This window comes from Hipposideros armiger, unplaced genomic scaffold (genome assembly GCF_001890085.2).
Source record: "Hipposideros armiger isolate ML-2016 unplaced genomic scaffold, ASM189008v1 scaffold_2002, whole genome shotgun sequence".
In the NCBI taxonomy this organism is placed as follows: Eukaryota; Metazoa; Chordata; class Mammalia; order Chiroptera; family Hipposideridae; genus Hipposideros; species Hipposideros armiger.
In genome coordinates this window covers 1,292-18,405 of record NW_017733352.1, presented here as the reverse complement: position 1 = coordinate 18,405, position 17,114 = coordinate 1,292, and the positions used below count along the sequence as shown (strand labels likewise).

At 41.8% G+C, this 17,114-nt stretch overlaps 1 pseudogene; it reads left to right on the top strand.

Annotated features, from left to right (window-relative positions):
• Positions 1 to 556: 556 nt before the first annotated feature.
• LOC109378449 (elongation factor 1-alpha 1-like) lies at positions 557 to 8,166 on the top strand (annotated as a pseudogene).
• Positions 8,167 to 17,114: the final 8,948 nt, after the last annotated feature.

Sequence of the window (17,114 nt, the reverse complement as noted above, 5' to 3'; positions counted from 1 at the left end):
ATAATAGCATACATAATGCAAATGGAGACTTGAATAGCTTTTGCATATCGAGGCTTACCCTCTCTTGCTGCACTTGGGAACATTGTAAATATCATCATTTCCAGAAGCCTGGGTAGTATCTGATGGATGAGACACTATGGAGAAAGCCCTAGTTATCCTAGCTATCCAAACAAGGCCATTATAAACCAGCTAAGTCCCACCAGCTGATGGAAAGCATGAGTGAGTCCAGCCTGATAAGAGCTGCCCTGGTGACCTGCAGAATCATGAGATGATAATGAATAAATTATCATGTTTTATTTATAAATGATAAAAGTCTACATAAATGTATACAGATTTACATAGATTCATTTATATAAATTTATAGATGATAAATATAAGTCATTTAATTTGGGAGTGGTTTGCCATATAGTATTAGAAAACTAATATATTTCTGGAAAAAAAATAATAAAGCTCATATACCAAGTGTCTTCATGTCAGTCAGAATCACTTTGCTCCAAGGTACAAAGTCTGGCTTTTTGACAACGGGTTTGCCGCCAGAACACAAATCTAACCCAAAATGGCAAAGGAAAAGACACACATCAACATCTTTGTCATTGAATATGTAGATTCCGACAAGTCTACCACTACTGGTCATCTGATCTACAAATGTGGTGGGATCGACAAAAGAACCATTGAAAAATTTCAGAAGGAGGCTGCTGAGATGGGAAAGGGCTCCTTCAAGTCAGCCTGGGTCTTGGATAAACTGAAAGCTGACCGTGAGCATGGGATCACCATTGATATCTTCCTGTGGAAATTCGAGACCAGCAAGTATTATGTGACCATCATTGATGCCCCAGGGCACAGAGACTTTATCAAAAACATGATTACAGGCACATCTCAGTCTGACGGTGCTGTCCTGATTGTTGCTGCTGATGATTGTGAATTTGAAGCAGATAGCTCCAAGAATGGGCAGACCCATGAGCATGCCCTTCTGGCTTACACATTGGGTGTGAAACAACTAATTGTTGATGTTAACAAAATGGATTCCACTGAGCCGCCTTACAGCAAGAAGAGAGATGAGGACATCGTTAAAGAAGTCAGCACCTACATTAAGAAAATTGGCTACAGCCCTGACACATTTATGCCAATTTCTGATTGGAATGGTGACAACATGCTGGAGCCAAGTGCTAACATGCCTTGGCTCAGGGGATGGAAGGTCACCGGTAAAGATGGCAGTGCCAATGTGTAGGAAAAAGAGTCGGCCTGGCTCCCTCACCTGGCCTTCAGGTGGAACTACAGTAGCAACTCGCTGGGTACAGAGGATGGAATATTGCACAGGCGCTGTCCATCTTGTTTGGGCAATCCTATGTAAGCACACTTTGGCTGTGCGCCACTATTGTTCCCGCACTGTATAAAGCCCGGTCATTGTACAAGGTGGGCAGTACCTAGAGAGACAGTGAATAAAGCATGTCTACTCTGCCTTCGGCTCCATGCATCTTCTTCCAGCTCCCAAAGTCCAGGGCACCTTACACCAGGACCGTCACACTCCCTGACACCTGGCGCAGCAAGCAGGGTCCCGGTCAGGTAAGGGAGCCATCCGCCCCTGGGCAGGTGGACATGTGGCCACCACACCGTGTGTGGTACCCGGTGGTCATTGTTCTCATGAACTGGGGCCCTGTGGAGGGGTGGGAAGACGTGGATGACTGTCGGGCCAGCATAGAGAAAGCCTTGCAGGTTTTAAGTGAACAGTTCCGGAGAAAGTGAAAGCGTGTGGGCTGGGTGTTCCTTACCGCAACACGGAGGAGGTGCTTGCTGAAGTGGCCCAAGTACAGACTTGTAGTCCCAGGAGGAAGCGCTGGAGGCTCGGGTCTGCCATCTAGAGGAGGAGCTCCTGTAGTGCAGGATCTAAGGTGGAAGACGAGGGTAAGGTCAAAGTCGCTCCTCACCCCCAGGTGTGGCCCATCGTGCATCGAAAGGTAAAACGTGAAAAGAATTTGGGGCCCGGGGGAGTGGCTGCCAGCAACCCAGTGGTGACTGAGTTCACAGCCTACACCCCCTACACTCCCACTGAGTTAAGGAAATTGGGGAGGCAGTGCTGGCAACGCCCCGGGGAGCTGCTCCTGGCTTGGTCGCTGCATTTGTGGGGAGAGGGGGCAGACAGCATCATCTGTCCGGTAGGCGAAATAGAAAAACTAGCCTCCATAACGGTGCATCTGTCCCTGTGGCAGCGGTTGCAGAATAGCCGCCCGGTGGCCCAAGGCCAGCATAGCCATTCCTTGATAGAGTGGCTCACTGCTGCAGTAAGCAGTGTGGGCTAATGCGGGTGAACCTCCAGAGACTGTCAGCGAATGGCAGTCGTAGGCCAAACTTGTTCAAATTATCCATGAAATGGGTATGAGACATGCTATATTCCATCCTAATAGTCAAGGACCTGCTGATGAGAGGTTTAAGACCAGCATGAGAGATTTGGTTTTGGCTACAGACCCGCACATGCCTTTGGATCATTGGCCACCATCCTTGCGCCCTATGTGGGGCAACAAAATATATTCTAGGGGTGGAAGAAACCTAAGGGGACCTGGCGAACGACTGTGGATCATAGGGAATTGAACATGGTAATGGCACCTCTACATGCTACAGTGCCTTCAATCTATGATGTGATGGACTGTTTGTTCGCCTGGGAACGTACCACTATGGAGTCGATCTGGCAAACGCCTTCTTCCCTATTGACATTATGCCTGAGAGTCAGGAGCAGTTTGCTCCACTGTTTGCCATGGCCTTTTAGCCCAGGATTTGAAACAATGGGAACACCTGCCCTCTGTAGCCCTGTTTCACTATGTTGATGATGTCTTACTGACTTCTGATTCTCTTTCAGGTTTGGAGCAAGCAGCTTCCTCTCTCCTCTGCCACCTGAAGCCATATGGCTGGGCGGTGAACAAGGAAAAAGTCCAGGGCCTTGGTTTATCTGTCAAGTGTTTGGGTGTTTTTTGGTCAGGTAAGACAAAGGTTATACCTGAAGCTATATTGGTTAAATACAGGCATTTTCCTAGCTGACCAAGGTCTCCCAACTACAAGCATATTTGGGCCTGCTGGGGTGTTGGCAGGTGTTTGCTATGGATCCTACTTCCTTTGTCTCGCCCCCCGGCCACCAGCAACACTGTAGTACAGAAAAAACCCTTGTTGGGGTATTGGCGGATATTAGTACCCCATTTAGCCCAAGTGGCAAGGCCCTTGTATTCCATGGTGAAACAAAGCACCCCATGGGATTGGACAGAGGCTGTAGACCAAGCAGTTGTGTTGGGAGCCGGCTGCACCTCAGTGTTTGACATGGCCAAGCGCACTGCAATTGTGACAAATTCTGAAGCTCTGACTGAGAAACAGATACTGCTTTATATCTTAAGTTTTTTTTAAATTCCCCTTTGGATGCCCCCCAGTAGGATGAAGATCTGACACCCCTTCTTATATTGGTTGTTTAGTTTATCTTAACTGAATAAGTGAGTTTTAGACATATTGCGATAATTCTGTTTTGCTGTTAGTTTCTTAGTAATAGACAAGTTATGCACCTTATAATTCTTAAGATCCTGTTTAGCCAGTAGTGTTTGAAATAATTGCTAAGTAGTAAACATCCTTTAGGCCCAGGGCAGGAACTCTGCTCTGGCCACAAAGCCATTATAGGTAGAAATTGAAACATTGTTAGGATAAGTTAGTCATTAGCATAGAACAGGTCAGGCTGTACCCTGTAACAGAAACATCAGGAGGAAGAACAGCACTGAGAAAAATAACTTCCAAAAGGGCAAAAGTTTAACTCTGGAAAAGGTCAACTGCCCAGTATAAAAGGGACATGCTGTAAGAATAAAGTGAGACACTTCTCTTCTTTAAAAAGCGCTCCTGTGTCTCCGTGCATTTTTTCCTTTTTCCTTGCAGACTCCGCCTCCACCTGAGGGAACCCCTGGACCTGCGGGAGCTGGTCTCCCGCACACTTGTTTCTACAAAGCTGAAGATACAGCAGGCATAGGCTCTACAAGTGGTAGGCCCTGGTTGCCCATTTGAGCTTGATGTTCACATAACCCAAGACGGGTACGGTTAGGGCCTCTGGCAACAACAGGAACATCTCGGGTCACCAGTGGGGTTTTGGTCCCAATTGTGGAAGGGAGCGGAAGTCTGCCACTCTCTGGTAGAGAAGCAATTGGCCGCTGTGTACATGGCTGTGGTGGCTATAGAAGCCACCACAGGGACGGCAAAGGTGTTGGTTCACACAGCCTATCCCATCCAAAGGTGGGTATGCACTTGGACCCAAGCACCCAAAATGGGGATGGCACACACCACCACCCTCGCCAAGTGGGGGACCTGCTTGAAGCAATGTACCACCCTCAGTTCAAGCCCTTAGAGAGCAGAGCTGCAACAAGTCTTGGAGCCTGTTGAGCTTGTAGCTCAGGCCGCGCCAAGCGCTCTGCCCACTGGAGAGGGCTTGGAGTCCTCACTCTACAGGGAAGGACAACCCCCAGTACCTGAAGATGCCTTGTATACTAATGGCTCTTGCCGGGGAAGGCGGGGGCTGGGGAGGGGGGCATGAAAGTAGCACTGCCGTATAGATGGCTATTGGAGTCCAGCCCAAAACAGACACCATGTGGCGTGATACTGGGTTGGGCCAGAGTAGTCAGTGGGCCAAGCTACGGGCTGTATGGATGATAATCAGCCACGAGCCTGGGCCTCTGGTCATTTGTCCAGACACCTGGACGGTGTTCTGGGACCTACGTTGTGGCTCCCACTGTCCGCTGTGAGGTCAGGCCATGTGGCAAGACCTCTGGGACTTAGGGCAAGGAAAGGAGGTGACCCTGATACATGTCACAGGGAATTCCCCCTAAACGTCCCCAGGCAACTATGAAGTAAATGCCTTGGCACAGGTCTGGTGATTGAAACAGGCCCCCGCCACTGGTGTGGCCCATTGGCTGCATAGAAAGTTGCAACATGCTAGTAGCAGAACCATGTGGCAGGTGAGCAGACGTTGGGGCCTGCCCTTGAAGTGGCAAGAGATAGCAGATGCCTGCCACAACTGTGTCGTTTGTGCTCAAGACAGTCCCCAAAGGCAGAAGCTCCCCTGGGAAACACAGCAACTCACCCAAGGGAGGGTGCCCCTCACTCGCTGGCAAGTGGACTATGTAGGTCCCCTGCCTAAAGCCAGAAATGACACTTATGCCTTCATAGCCGTGGATATGGCTACAGGGTTACTGTTTGTTTGACCGTGTCTGGCTATGGATCAGCAGTATACGGTGGCCACTCTTGCATGGCTGTGTGCCCTCTATGGGCACCCCCAAGTCATTGAAAGTGACAGGAGCATTCATTTTACGAAGCAAGAAGTGGAGCGATGGGCTGCCAAGATGGATAGGCAGCTGGTATGACTGAACGCTACAACAACCTTTTGAAGCAAGGCCTTTGGGTGTCCAAACACCCTTCCATGATGCACGGCTGGGCCTCGTGTCTGTGGGATGTTTTGAGAGTCTTGAATGAGAAGCCTCGGAAGGGAGGGCCCTCACCAGTAGTCATGCTTGAAGCAAGAGAATGACTACAATGGACTTGGCCCTGGCTGGTCTAAAGCCCCCACTGTCATGGGTTGGGCCTTGTGGCCCCATGGGGGGCTGGTTTGACCCACGACTTGCAAGCAACACTAGGGGTGGTGGCCAAGTGGCCACCGCAAGTGACAGTGGTGTATGGAAGTCCCTATACAGGGACAATTCTGTGAGGGACTTTGTGCTCTCACTGCAACCTATTATGGGGTCCCCTGTCCTGCTATATTTTGAAACCACACAAGGGACCCCAAGCACTGCCATAAAGGTCTGGTACCACAAACCAGGAAAGGAGCCAGTAGTGGCAACCCTATTCTCCCAGGATAAGAAGCTAGCCTATATGGCCCGATGGGAGGAATTTGGCATTGCTAGTCCCTATGACCACTATTTCTTTCTGCCTGTAGGTGCCTATGGGCTAATACAATAGTGGACTGGGCCACACCTATGCCAGAGTGGCCAGCATCTCCAGCTGCTGGGTTTGTACAGAGTTTCTGGTCAGCACTGCGGTGGGGCTGCCGTGGCACATCCATCCAGCTACCACAGAAAACTCGACTTGTTTGCAAGAATGGAGCCCCTGGCAAGAGACCTGGGGCACAACGTAGCGACCCATCCTCTCTCACGTGAGGGTGCAGAGAAACCTCACCAAGCCATGGCTGAGCCATGCGGTATGGGACAGGGGGTGGCTCATGAGTGAAGGTGTGGAGCTTACCCAGGTGGTTCCTCTGTGTTTGGAATGACGGACCGGCAACAGAGGCGTGGGCTGGATGCCTGCTGCCTTCTGTCAAAACATAACCCGAGTTCCCGAAGATCGTGTATGGTGAAACGGCCGAAGGCAACAGGAGTTAACTCCCACCACTTTTTTGTCCCAGAAGGGAGCCTGTGTGTTTGTGGCTCATATGGCTGGACCTACCGCTCTTCCAATTGGACAGGGCGTTGTACGTGGGGATGGCCACACCTCCTGGCTAGCATATGCCCCACATTAGTGAGTTGACCTCAAAATTGGGAGTCATTCAAAGCCAAACACCACCAGGTCAAGAGGACACCCTGGTGGTTTTATCTCATGGTTATCTTGAGCCCCTAGAGCAGTACCATTGTGGTGGAAACACAAGTAACTGCCCTTGCTGAGCACACTGCCCGAGCTCTCAACCAAACCCAACAGGCCCTGGGCCTCCTAATGGAGGAAGTAGACCAAATGAGGAAAGTAGTCCTCCAAAACCTGATAGCTTTGGATATTTTAACTGCTGCCCAAGGAGGGACCTGCACCATTGTGCATACTGACTGCTGTGTGTATATTGCAGATAATCATGAAAATGTAAGCCAGGCGCTGTCTACCTTAGCTGAAGATATTGATGGCATTCAACGTCTGAGACCCCCCTATAGGAATGAATGGTGGGCTCACCTTTCCTTCACCTAGAGGTGGGCCCTCACCCTATGGGAAGCAGGGCTTGCCTCCTGGCGGCTTTCTGCTGTTCTTTGTATTGTTATTGTGGGCTCTGGGTACAGGGCTCTGCCTTGCTCTCACGGAGGCCTGGGACAAAGGCCCCAGCCCAAATGGGCAAACAAGCCGATGAGAAGCCTTGAAGGGGTAGAATGTAGGGAAAATAGAGTCGGTCAGACTCCCTCTCCTGGCCTTCAGGTGGAACTGCAGTAGCGACTTACTGGGTACAGACAGAATGTTGTGCAGGCGCCCGTCAGTCTTATTTATGCACTCTTATGTAAGTGCACTTTGGCTATGCGCTACTATTGTTCCCGCACTGTATAAAGCTTGGCCATTGTACAAGGTGCGGCGATACCTAGAGACCTAGTGAATAAAGCATGTGTACTATGCCTTCGACTCCACGCATCTTCTTCCAGCCCTCAGAGTCTCCGGCACCTCACACTGGGACCGTCACACTCCCCGACACAGTGGAACCTCACTGCTTGAAGCTCTGGATTGCATCTTGCCACCAACTCATCCAACTGACAAAACTTTGCATCTGCCTCTCCAGGATGTCTACAAAATTGGGGGTATTGGTACTGTCTCTGGGGGCTGAGTGGAGACTGGTGTTCTCAAACCAGGCATGGTGGTCACCTTTGCTCCAGTCAACGTTACAACTGAAGTAAAGTCTGTTGAAATGCAACGTGAAGCTTTGAATGAAGCTCTTCCTGGGGACAATGTGGGCTTCAATGTCAAGAATGTGTCTCTCAAACATGTTCGTCGTGGCATTGTGGCTGGTGACAGCAAAAAATGACCCCACCCATGGAGGCAGCTGGCTTCACTGCTCAGGTGATTATCCTGAACGATTCAGGCCAAATCAGTGCTGGATGTGCACCTGTGCTGGATTGTCACACAGCTCACATAGCTTGCAAATTTGCTGAGCTGAAGGAGAAGATTGATTATCATTCTGAGAAAAAGCTGGAAGATGGCTCCAAGTGTTTGAAATCTGGTGATGCTGCCATCATTGACATGGTTCCTGTCAAGCCCATGTGTGTTGAGAGCTTCTCTGACTACCCTCCTCTTGGCCGTTTTGCTGTTCGTGACATGAGACAGACAGTCGCTGTGGGTGTCATCAAAGCAGTGGACAAGAAGGCAGCTGGAGCTGGCAAGGTCACCAAGTCTGCCCAGAAAGCTCAGAAGGCTAAATGAATATTATCCCCAATACCTGCCACCCCAGTCTTAATCAGTGGTGGAAGAACTGTTTGTCTCAATTGGCCATTTAAGTGTAATAATAAAAGACTGGTTAGTGATTACAATGAATCATAAAACCTTCAGAAGGAAAGGAGAATGGACCATTTGTGTTTTATTTTTTATGTGTGTACCATTTGTTTTGTGTGTGTGTGTGTGGTGGTTTTTAAGTTACTAGTTCTTAAAATCAGTACTTTTTAATGGAAACAACTTGACCAAAAATCTGTCACAGAATTTTGAGACCCATTGAAACAAAGTTTAATGAGAGAAGAAAAAAGGTACAAAGTCTTTTAGAAGTCCTCTAGCACAAAGCCTCTCAAACTTTTTGTACATATGAGTCACCTTAAAAAAATTCCGATTCACTAAATATGTGAGTCTTAAAACTATACACTTTTAGCACTGTCCCAGATGTCTATAGCAAAACTCTAGTATACTTACCTTTGCATCTTAGCATTATGGAAATTGAGAACCAGGGCTATTGTCAAATATTGACCAATAGTTTATTGAATCCCTTAAAGTGTGTGTGTGTATGTGTGTAGTTGTTGTTATTCTACTATAATAGTGAATGGCTATAGAAAGACGCAATCTAAAAATCTAGAGAGATTTAACAATTAACATGAATCTAATATTTAAATTGCACAAATCTGACAAAAATGGAAAACTTAATTGCACTTCTTTGAATAAAGCATTAAGATGAATGATCTATTTAAATGTGATAGTCATTAAAATGACCAGAAACAAATATTAATATTAAACAATTAGCATATATTTAAAGGTACCAGTGGATTCTGAATCTATATGTGCAAAATGAAATAAAATATTAATATGTTAAATGATTTTTGCTAGGGTTCAAATTGTAATTTTTATTGCTCACATGTGATTTATTGTAAAACAATTTTATATACATTTATATAATAAAATAAGGATTTGGAAAAATGAAATGAGATATAGTTATTAAAATACATAAACAGAATCTCTAATAATCGTCTACACAGTGTTGAAGCAATATTAGTGAGATGAAAAGTCCAGTTGAAGAATTTTCAGAGAACATAGAATAAGCAAAGCAGTAGAAAGAAAGAAAGAAATGATACATGGATTATGGATTCAAAATTTCCCAAATCCTTTATGGTTGGAGCACCATGGAGGACATAAAGGGGAAAAGACAATGAAAAAAGGGCTGAATATTTCCAATAACTCAGGAAATAGAGTTGTTTTCAGATAAAAAGACATGAGAAGTGCACCATGATTTTAAAAAGTGGGTGGGCAGAGAATATAACAATAACATAACTATCACATCTGAAGCTGTTAGTGAACCTTCTGTTTATCTAAGAGAGAAATGATTACAATGCACCAGAATATAAGACAGATTCCCCTACACAGATTGGATTGACATCCATTTACTATTCAATAATACTATATGCAAGACACAGTGCTCTTTTACCTTCAGATGTATGATCGAAGACTATGACCCATGCCCCTCTAGCTAGACATAATTACAGTCACTTTGATCATATCAGGTGGCCATGTGACCATACCCTTTGTGTCTCTTTTCTAGGTGCATTTCCTCCAGCTGAAAGGAATTAATGGTAGTCACTCAATTATTTCTTAAATCTTAACACACCCTTGATTTGTCTTGGGCCTGAGGCTGGATTTTAATAACTATAGCTCTAGATTGTTGAGAAAACATTTCATTTTTCAAATCTTGTCCTGGAATTCCTGGGTTGTCTATATTTTTTTCACAATTCTCTTGCCATCTAACCAGTTCTTGTGAGCTTCTCTTATTGTTTAAGAACAAGAAATTTTAGCAGTCAACATTCTTCTTTGAAACAATTTTACCCAAATCCATAAATCATTAAGTATGTTTTCTGTTTCCCATGTTATTGCAAGAGACAGTTGAGTTATGAGTTACTTCTTCTCCACTACATATAATGAGTCACCATTGTCCAGACTCCTATACCAATCTCCTCATCACTCACCACCCAGTCTCAAAATCTATGCTACATATCTCAAGCTAGCAGCCTTCCCATTTCAACTTCTCTCATTAATCAGGTTTTGCATGGCTATCCTTGGCTTTGGATGAACAGAATTGAAAACAACAATAAATTTAATCCAAGTCATAATTCTTGGTCATTTTTAAAATTGCATTAGCTTTTTAAAAAAATTTTGATTAAGCTCAGTGGCCCAATAAATTTGGAATACTATGGCTAAGTGATATAAAACAATTGTAATCTACACCAGAAGGATATTGTAAAAATACCAGGGTTGTTTTATATTTAGACCCCTTCAAATTGAAAGGTCTATTGTTAGTTTGAAAATAAAGACACATTATGCATAGTTTTTTAATTAGTTAAAAATAAAATGTCTCTCTCCTTCACTAACTCATTCACTGCCCCCCCTCTCCCTGTTCCATCCAGTTTCTCTTCTTCTCATTCTTTTAAAGCATTTTTAGAGAGCAGAGTGCCACAAAACTCATATTTATAGGTGCTGTCTTAAAGTAAAATAAGAGCACAATGCAATTATTTACTTAGAAATTGTTTTTCTATCCTGCTTTTACCAAATCAGATGTAATAATATTGTTTATTATTAGATAAGGTTCGATGCCCTTTTTCATCATTTTAAAATTAATAAATTTCACAGAGTGTAAATGAAATGCAAACCTTCACTTGTCTTCAAGAGGAAATATGCTTTTTAAATGAAAAACATAACAACAATTATAAAATGATACCAACAAAAACTGTAATAAATCTCATGTGATTTTTTTAATATAGACCTTGTTAAAGATGAAATAATGTAGGTTATAGGTGTTCAAATCAGGACTTAATAGTTACTTGAGCAATTACTGCAAAAATGTGATCATGCTCCACTTTTAAGAATCCAGAAAAAATATATTTTCTAGATTATTATACTATACTCTATAAATTTATATTATAATTTTATAATTACTACATTATAATAATTCATAAAAGTTTTTTCTAGACTTTTTAGCATAGAACATGAACATTTTTTTTGTAGTAGTTGCTGTAGTTGCCCATATATGCAATATATATAATTTGTGATAATGGCTCATACAAATATTAAAATTCACATATTGATGGATAAGAAGGAAACATTTTTTCTGTTTGATTTAGACTAAAATCTTTCAATTGCCTCAGACTAAAGATATAATAAGGTTCTTAGCTAAGTACTCTGTATCTTTGAAGAATTGTTGAAGCTCAACTATTTCCTGAATAATAGGTTTTGCTACAACTTGGATTATGTATAGTTAATATTCTATATTGGTAATGATTACATGTTTATACACTGAGGTGTTGAATTAAAAGCATAAAGGTATTTTTCAAATTTACTTTCAGGAGTACTAAGTAGGAAAGAATCAGATTAAGCTTAATAAGTGGAAATCAAGGTTAATCACTTGACAAATAATTCAAAAGGGAACAAAGTTGCTATGTAAAATTACACTGACTGATACACTGATAAGAAGCATAATGAATTCCTTGCTAAATAGGTGTTTAGTCCTAATGAGAACCCATAGAGAGTAACCTAGTACTCTTAACGAATTGACTCATTGTCCTTTTATCACTAAATCATGAAATTCATATGTTCTTTTTTTTTAGAAATAATGTATACTTCAATAAAGTGATGATGTAATTTCACATTCATTTTCTCCTCTTAACATGGCATTCTTTAAGGATCAATTCAATTCACATTTTTAAAAGATGTTTCAGTATTTTAGCCAACTGATGAAGTTAAGAAGGTCTGAAATATGAACAGATGTCTGCATATTTGACAGGAGTTCAAAAGTATCCTGAATAATTTCTTCCATCTACATTTCTTTTGCTTCTACAGCTTTGCCTGACACAAAAGATAAAATAAAAAATAAAAGATTTTGCACTGAATTAAAATATACTAAGGGCAAAGTTTTTATCATTATTCCCATTTGTTATCTCATATATTTCTGTACAATTTTAGTACCTTTTTCACCAACGTCCCCTAAGGTTTTGCTATCAAAAATAATGTTCATGAAATGTCAGTTCTTACAGAACTCTCAGATTTGCAGCCTATTCTAACCAGAAGGTTTATTTGAGTATGGAAATTCTGATATCTGTTCGAAATCACTAAATGTCACTGTTATAAAACTTAAGGCTTTGGTTTTTTAATTACAACTGTGTTTTCTAAGAATGGTCTTATTCTTCACCTTTGTGTCAGAATAAACATAAAAATCATAGAAAAAAAATATCAGTTGAAACATAATGGAAGACTGACCAAATAAGATTATAAATAGTTTCAATAAAAAAAAGAAGCCAGTTATTAGGAAGAAGGTTAGGTGGAGAAGAAGATATATCCTACAAATAGTTATTCAGAGGTATGACCCAAAGTTAAAATGAAATAGTAAATTTTGCTAAATTATCAAAATAAACTAATTAAAATGTATGTAATGTTAGTAAATAGGCTTTGAATCGGGTACTCATACTTTGCAGTGATCAGGCCACCTGAAAATTTTAGAATTCAAATTTACAAAATAAATATTAGAAAAGTTCTTGTCCCACCATTGCTCTTAAGGAAAAAGAAAATAGAAAAACAGAAATATTCAAAAATAATAACATTCAAACTAACAACAAAACAAAATTTGAATATAGTAAAATGTATATACACACATGTAAATATATCTGTCACCTATCACTTATGTAAAGAATTATGCCAGTGTTACCAAGGGATAATTTCTGAAAGATGGGGATTATGGGTGATTATTATTTTTCCTTTATATTTATCTAAATTCTTCATTTCTAGGTTACCAATAATTATTTAAATATTGTAATACTTATGTTACACATTAATTTATGCTTTATTATTAAAAAGTTTCAAACTTGAAAAAAATACAGGTTAAAATACCCAATTTATATTTGGTATAACTTCCTGAGAAATCATGTATACAACCAATAGTAGTCATTAATTTTGTGTACATACACACATATGTGTATATTAGATGAATTTATTTTTTATTAATGATGTCTTGGAAAATTTCCCTTTTCAATACATTTTTTGCCTTATTCTTTCTGAAGTTTCATATTATTCTATGGAATAGATGTACTATAATATACAAATACAATCCCCTATTGCTTGTAAAACCATTAGGTTATTTCTGAAGGTTTATCTGTTATGAACAGTTCTCTATCTCCTTGCTTGCACATGACTAGTACATAGAAATGCACACTTCCAATTATTTCTGGAGATAATCTAGAAATAAATTTGCTTTGTCAAATTTTATGTGTATGCTTCATTTCAATAAATAATGATGCTTATTTGCCCTTCCTTTTTAGATTGTTCATACATTTTTTATATTCTTGATGTAATTATTTGTTAAATATACTGCTGATATTTTCCCGCTCTCAGAAATAGCCTTTCACCTTTTTTTTTTTTTTTTTACTGAGCCATCCTGCCACCTGTTGGCAGCTCAGCGGCAGCTCAGCTCGGGCCAGACTTGAACCGCTGTTGCTCAGAGCTCAAACCTTTGAGCGAGCTCTTAACCAACTGAGCCACTCGGCCGGCCCTGCCTTTCACTTTTCTTGAATATTATGCTAATATTGAAATAATAATATCAAATAGAGGGACTACAATAATAGAAGCACAAACACATTATAAATACATAATGACTTTTAAAATAAATGGACAAACTCTGATGACTTCAAAGTCCTTTTAAAGGGTGAGGGGCAGCAAGTCACAGGGTGCTCTGGGTAATTATCTAGTATGAAGATGTGGAATATAGGGTTGCTGAAACATCCCCAGAAATACTGATTCTCCCTCATATAACTCTAGTGTAATCTACATGTTTAAAGGTAACCTCAGCTCATTCTCATGCATGAGGATTATAGAAAAACCTTTGAGTTATAACTAGGATGTACCGTAAGAGTGAACAGTTTTTCCATAGTTGGCTTCATTTTGGGATAGCTTAAATTTTAAGTTTTAAATTTTATTTTATTTTATTTTCTTCCTACTGAAAAACTCACATTTAATGATGAGTGTTTCTTGAGAAACATCCTCATAAAAAATCTTTTGTTTCTTTGGATGGGCCTAGTCACAAATACAGGAAATGCTGGAAGAGCTGTGGAGGGTTTTAATTCTATACCACTGACACAGGCCAAACGAATTTCACTATAGAAATTCTAGGTTTTCTTTTCCCTAGTGTTTTGGCTCTGTAGCCCCTGGTTATAATCATTTTTCAAGTCAGTTTCTCAATCATAAATAATAGATTACTTTTAACCTGAATCATAGAAATCTCCTACTCCTGCTTTAAATAATTACCTAAAGTTTGTGATTAATGTCTGTTGACTATGGACATTGTATCACAGCATTTTTTCCAGGCCTAGCTCCCAGGTGAACAACAACAGAATGACCAGTAAACCAGAAGAAAGGCCAGCCTCCAAGAAGCTGAACAATTTTTCATCATGCAGTCACCCTGTGTCAATGGCTTTAAACCCTGCTTCTTGAGCCAACACTTTTAACTCTTAACAAAAATCTATCTCTTCTCACTTAGGGACAGTTGGGATACAAGTGATCCCCAACCAAGACATCCCATACATCCCAACCACAGAAGTCAACATGGTCCTCTAGGTGGATCTCAAAACCTCTTCCCCTCATCTGAGATCAGATAGGGTGAGAGTTCGGTGAAGCCCCGATAGGTAGGGACAACAGCCACATTCAGCAAGAAGCAGATACAGAAGAGGAGATCTCCTGTCTCTCAACTTCCCATAGAGATTTATGAGGATCACATCACTCAAGGGGGACATAAGGCAGGCAGTTAGAGACAGGAATTGGGTCTCCGATATGCCCAAACACGTCAGGTAACATTCTTGCACGTCCAACATGGTCTACAAGAAAAAGACCTCCCCTCTCTGCCCGTACTTGTTCTTGTTTATCATAACTATTAGCTATTGTCAATCACAGGTATCAATCAAGCAGCCCTACAGTTAGAGAGGAATAGCCCATTCTAAAAGAGAAGGAAATAAAAACTTCAAGTCCTTGCCAATCAGCGCCTTTTGAGCTGCTCCTTTGTGCTCGCCCTGCTCCAAACTCTTTGAAGTGTACTATCTCTTCTAATAAACTCCTCTTTCACCCCTTTACCTTTATGTCTCATTCAATTCTTTGCTTGAGACACCAAGAGCCTGGACATTGTGCTGAGGAGGGCCCATCCCCGGTAACCTAGAGACCAGGATTCCCAGTTTTCCTACCTGAGGCCCGGGTTTGACCTCCGGTGTGGGAATCTAGCCCAGATTTTGCAGGGTTTGATCCCCCATGTGAGAGTCAAGCCTGGACTCTACCCCAAGAGGGTTACGCCCTCCAGTAACACCACACTGGACCTCCTGCCTCAGGAAAAGAGTACAGCACAGTGAAAAGAAAAACAAAAACAAGTGCAATGTTTTAGAATCAGATAGTTCAGGCTCTTTAGCTTTTCAGTTGTGGACATCACAGATTCATTTTTTTTTAATGATTTTTATTGGGGAATTGGGGGGATGGGAACAGTGCTGGGGAATTGGGGGAAGGGGGACAGACAAGTTGCTGTTGTTTTGTTCTTCAGTCTAGTTGTGGAGGATGTTGCTTCACGGGCCCAAGTTGGCACCATCATTGCGCTCTTCCCAGGCGAGGCAGATCAGTCGCCGGCTTCTGGACAGCCGCTCACTGCGGCTGCTGGCTACACACGGTAGCCCATGGCAACCCACTGCCACAGGGGCTGCAGCCTATGCCGCCACGGGCGACTCACAGCAGCCCAGCTCCAGGTTGAGCTGTTGTTCAGCGTCTTAGCTGTGGAGGGCAGTGTCACTGGACTCATTTGTGGGATCCGAACCGGGGCCCTTTGGTGTTCCAAACCAGTTCTTTCTTAATCATCGTGCCACTCGGCCGGCCCTCATTTTTTTCTTGAAGCTCTAGTTTCTATTTTTTTTTCTTTTTTAAGAATGTATTTTAAAATTATAGTTGATATACAATATTGCATTAGTTCAGGTGTACAACATAGTGGTTAGTCATTTATATACCTTATAAAGATATCAATAACTCTAGTACCTACTTGATACCTTACATAGTTATTACAATATTATTGACTATATTCCCTATGCTGTACTTTACATCCATGTGACTGATTTTAAAACTGGAAGTTTGTAATTTTTACTCCCTTTTACCTTTTTCACCCATCTCCACTCTCCTTGCAGTTAGCAACCATCGGTTTGTTCTCTGTATCTATGAGTTTATTTTTGTTTTGTTTGTTCATTTATTTTGTTTTCTAGATTTCACATATTAGTAAAATCACAGAGTAATTGTCTTTCTCTGTCTAACTTATTTCACTTAGCATAATAGACCCTCTAGCTCTATTCCAGTTTCTTGATTGATCTTTAAATATAGATATAGCAACTACAATTTCATAAGATTGTGTTTGAAATTAAATGAGATGACCATTCAGTAACAAATAGTTTCTGAGTATCAGGAATTACAGTAACATTGAAGCTACTACTACTACTACTACTGAATACTCTGTCCCTGACTTAGAGAGGCTCACAGTGTGCATTCAATGTTTATATCTCAGTGCTGGAATATGGAACACACTGGTTTTGCTAAGCTATTTTTACTCTTCTTCAATTATTATGTCATAGGCTGAGAAAAAGTAGTAATTTTTCTTTCCCTTATATTTGTTTTCCTCTTTTTCAGCTCAATGCCAACTAGCTCTCTCAACAATCTCAAGAATGTTTTTTCTCTTATTTAAAATTTAGGGGCTGGCCAAGTGGCTCACTTGGATAAGAGTCAGCTTAAGAGCATGAGCTCTGAGCAACAGGGCCTCCGGTTTGATTCTCACATGGGCCAATGACGCTGCGCCTGAGGTGAGCTGTCACTGAGCTGCCAACAGGTGGCAGGATGGCTCAGCTGGT